We start from the raw sequence: 4959 nt of genomic DNA on the forward strand, positions 1-4959 counted from the left end.
AAGATAGTGGACCTGATAACAGCAGAGCCTTGGTTTTACGATGTTGGTCGCTTATTTGTGAGGTTACTTTGTTTATCTGTCAAATACTAAGGTCCAGAGTGTGCTTCCATGACATTTGAAATAGATATGCATCCTCTCAGAGGACGATAATTACTGATTCCAGTGACTCCCATGACCTTCTCCTCTGGAGAACCGCAAGACAAACATTTCTCTACGTCCAACCCTTCAATCAAAGATGATGTATCTTGTATCCTATGCAATATACCAAACTCTAAACAGATTTAATACTGGGTTTCTACAAAACCCTGAATTCTGTTAACTAAGAAGATTTAGAGATTTGTATTTAAAATACCCATGAATGCAAAACACAGCAGTTTATTTAAGGTTACCTTAAGTTTGTTGAGGTATGTTTGGGTCAGACGGCTAAGAAACCAGGTCATGGTTACAGTTAAGGTTACAAAACACCAACAGAAATGGCTTTGCTGTAATAGGATGCTAACTCTGTTCTCTAGCATGAAAGCAAGGGATGCTCCATGCCCACCCACTACCCTGATCTTAACACTTGGGTATGCCGGAAATTAACTACTTTTTACAAACGGTCACCCCACAACACCCAAAGGCTAAGGCAGCATTTATAGCCGTTCCAAACGGCCTCAGTCAAGGGTGGGCCAAAAGTACGCTGTCATTGCCAAGGGAAAAACATAATAGTCCCTCTTCTAAAGCATTCATAGTGTCACATTAGCGCTAAAAAAGAAAGAAAGTGGCAGAAGCACATGGGTTACCAAAAAAAAAAATCCAAAACACACTTGGCTAGTCAATTTGAGGAGCAGGTATCAATGTCAGAAGGACAGTTACACACTTGTGTAATGTGTCTACACCTCCTCTGCTGTTGTCCTTAAAATATCATTAGACTATACAGTGCATATTTAAGACATTTAAGTCTAATGACCCCATTCCTGTCCTCGAGTCTACGTTAAAGTTACTCTGATTCTTGAATTAAACTGACAAAGGACATTAGTTGTGCTGTGCACAATGGTCTGATTGGAACTTTATTCCTCGAGACACTGGTCCGAGGTATTCTATGATCTAATAGGCAGACTGCCATGATATATCTGCTGAGGACATTAATGGTCCCAGGGGTATAAATCCTTTAGATTTCAACAACTCTCTAACCATTCCCTGCCCTCCACCCTCAGGACATGCACTTTTAGCTCTAAGAATAGCCAAAGGATAATTTTGTTTAGCATTTTGTCCACTATCAGTATTCATGTTGGAATATTAGGTCAGTCTGTTGGTCTTGACCATCACTATTCTAAGCTACTGGACTATTTTTAAAACTAGAGACTCATTCTGAATTTTTCAGTATTGCCACCATGCTGATGCAGCCAGAGCAAATACACTCCTGAGTATACAGGCCAAACTCAGATTCTGATATCCAGCCCATCTACCTCTACATCTGTCCCTCCCCCAGCAGGGTGTCCCCGAAATAGATAGATTTGTGCAATGAGGAGTTGACAACCACTCTATTTAAAACCACACACTGTCAGAGTCAGTGTAATGTGAGCTTCCTTGGATCTGTCTGTGTAGGACCAGCACAGGATCGCACACCAACAGTCAGTTCTCACCTACACATGTTTGAGGAAAGAGGTTAATGACGGGAGCCTCTGAAGCACCTCCTAAACCAAACTTTACTAAAGACAGTTAATAAAGGTACTCTACTTGTTCCTGTACACTGCTCCTTTGCCAGTAAGAGTCACCAAATCCCTTTGAACACATGCCTGAGGGCATACAACTTATTTTTAGTCAGGTCAAATTAAAAAGAAAAGCTGCCTCACTTGTTGATTTTACATTTTACAGGGTTAAATTGGGATGGGTCAACTTTTGGTAAAGGTTCCCTGATGTTGAAAGCAGTCTCGGTTGTTTGATTTGAAATTTTTTTACAGTCAACTCAAATATATCATTATTAGTTCTGCTACATGTTACATCTCAAGTACATCAAGAGTTCAATCTGAAGCCAGAATATAAGGACTGGGAGAAATGGAAGTCTTCATTCCAATGCACTCAATAGTTTGATAATCAAACAGGTGCACTAGACGACTGCACACTCAATCAGTCCAAACTTAGTTTATTTAACAGAGTCGATGTGTGTCGCCTTGTATTAGTAAGAACTTGCATTATCACTATAATCATGCATTAACTGTATAGCTTTGGACAGTGTATAATCTTTAAAACAATAGGAGGTGTTTCAGTACATTTTTGTATTTAAGTTTCCAATGGCAGGAGACTAGTAGCAACCAGAAACAGCTGAGTTGGAAACAGCAACGGGCAGAATGGGGGAAGAGATCAGATCAAGATGAAGACTGCAAAGTGGCTGAAAGTGGAGATGAGCTCAGACATGCCAAAGACATTTCTTCTCTCTTAGTTTGGACTACTGACTCTGCCTGCATTGACCCACTTGACCCACTTAGTTAACTTAAGCATACTTTTCATTTATCCTCTTCTAAAGTCTTCAAGAAAAATCTTTCAACAAACTGAAGGTTAGATGAATTTCAAATCATAAGTGACACTCTGCCTTTCTGCTTTAGCATAGTCTTTATTCTAACACGTGGGCAAACACTGAAGCACATGACCTCATTTGACTCCAACATGTCTCGATAAAAAGGAAAAGAATTTGTGTTATTTTAGGTGTCGGACTGGGTGCAGTGAGGTGAAGAGATGACAGCAAATACACTTCATCCACCCATTCATCAACCAGATTTCAAATTCCTCTAGAGGATTTATTTGCTTGCTGAATCTGATCCAGTGCCACATCCTACCCAAGCTCTTTCCATGTAAGGACTGTCTAAAGTGGGAAATCACTTTCCGTGATAAAGTTACCTAAGGGTACTGGTGTGTGTGCGTGTGCGTGTGCGTGTGTGCGTGCATCTGTGCATGATGACTGAGAGCATTAATTAAGCTCTTTTGTAGAGTCATCCAAAAATAACCCATATTTTTTACTGACAGTTTCACACAGAAGTCCAACACTGACAGAATCTATTGTCTTTTCTTGCCTTCTCTCCCTTTGAATGAGAGTATCTTGGTATCATTCAAAGGGAGAGAAGGCGAACATTAACATTAACAAACAATATGGCAGCACTAAGAGATGGCATGCAGAAAGAAACCAAATATTGGCACATTAAAGAGGACTACTGGCTACCCTAACAGAGTACCAATGTGTTAGAGTTCCCCCAAGAAAACGAAAGGGTCCCCCTCATAAAACTGTTGTGTGTTGCATCAGCCAACAGCTCAGAGGCAAACTCACGCCTGGCAAAGAGCCCTTTAAATCTTTAAATCCCTCCTCTGAGAGAAACCCCCATGTTTCAGTGCAGCAGACATTAAATACAGTTGGGCCTTCGCAAAGGAAACTGAAAAGAGCTGTAGTCAGTATGTTATCCTTGCCAGGTTTTGCAGCAACCTTAGAACCTGTTGTTGTTCACCAGAGTGTTTCTAGGTTGCTGCTGCCTGTGGGACTTTTGGTAAACAGAATCCAGCTGGAGAAGCAGGCCTTTTGGGCTTGCTTCTTTTGAACCAGCAGATGTCTAGTGGGCAAAAGGCTATCCGCAATTGCCAAAGCAAAAAAATCCTTGGTGTGTTCGGGGAGGCTATGGAGCAGGACCTTTGGGTGGCCTCAAAAGAGAGTCATGCAAAGTGGTTGAAGAACAAGGAAAGGCAACCAGGCCTATGTACCAGTAGAAGAGGAGTGGTGTTTTGAACTGGAATCATTTTTGAGCAATGCAAAAAGTACATTGAGACACACCAGAACCTGACCTACATGAGCTCGATAGATAGGACAGACTCCAAAATCCAAACTCCAGGGGACTCACACCCACATCCCTAGAAGTTGCTGAGGCAGTTGGGAAGTTCCAGAGTAGACAAGATGCTAAAAGTGAATGGCATTCCCCTTGTGATGCTCAAGGCATTGGACCTTACTGGGCAGCTGACATCCCCCCAAAGTGCCATGACACCATGAACCATATCTTCTAAACAAAGTCTCACAAATACCAGTGGGTGTTGGACCATGTTTGCATCTTTTATTTAATTTTCTGTCTATTTTTTTTTAGCTTGACTGAGGTAAGTGTTTGGGGACCTCAGATTGTGTTGCTGCTTTCAGCATGCCAAGAAATTATGTCAGGAATTTAGATTAGGACCTTCAACCTTGAATTGCAGCCTAGGATGAAGAGGCCTGGGTGACAGTCAGTACCTGCTTGTCACAGGACACGGTTTCCTACAGAAAAGGGTGGCAACATGAATGTTTCTGGAATGTTTTTCCAACACCACTTTGGTGAATGAGTCTGTATTTCCTTTCTCCTATTGCCTAATAATTCACAGCTACTTCAAATAATCTAACCATTAGAGCAAAACAATTATAGAGTGATAATTTGGCACACCAGCTGATTCCGTTACCAACAATTTTTAGTAAATCCGTGTTACAGTGCAAAGTTCACAACTCTTTTAAGGTGGCCACCATCATATCTGTACTGGAAAAGCCTTCAGTGTCAAGTCTCAATGGCGGTTGCCCTGTCAGACTACTCACTCCAATTCTGGCAAAGTGCTATGAGAAACCCGTACTCCATATAAAATCCAAATCCAAACAAGCCTCGACTCTCACTAGTTTGTATTCAGAACCAACAGATCCCCAGAGAATGTAATCCCCCACTGTGATCCACCTGATCCTCATAACATCTACTAATAAAGCTGACATTCGCTGTTCAACAAAATATCCCAAATAAACTAATTGGCATACTTAGCACTCTTGGTTGAGTACCAAACACTGCAAGTGAAGAGAGAGTCCTGTCATATAAGCATTGTAATGAAGCATCAATGAAATGACCATACAAAGCCATCCCGTACTTCAGGAATCATGGGTTTTGCCCTTTTGTCGTTGTAAAACTCTTTGTTGTAGAATAATAAATACATATT

This window comes from Notolabrus celidotus, chromosome 20, assembly GCF_009762535.1.
Source record: "Notolabrus celidotus isolate fNotCel1 chromosome 20, fNotCel1.pri, whole genome shotgun sequence".
NCBI classification, from domain to species: domain Eukaryota; kingdom Metazoa; phylum Chordata; class Actinopteri; order Labriformes; family Labridae; genus Notolabrus; species Notolabrus celidotus.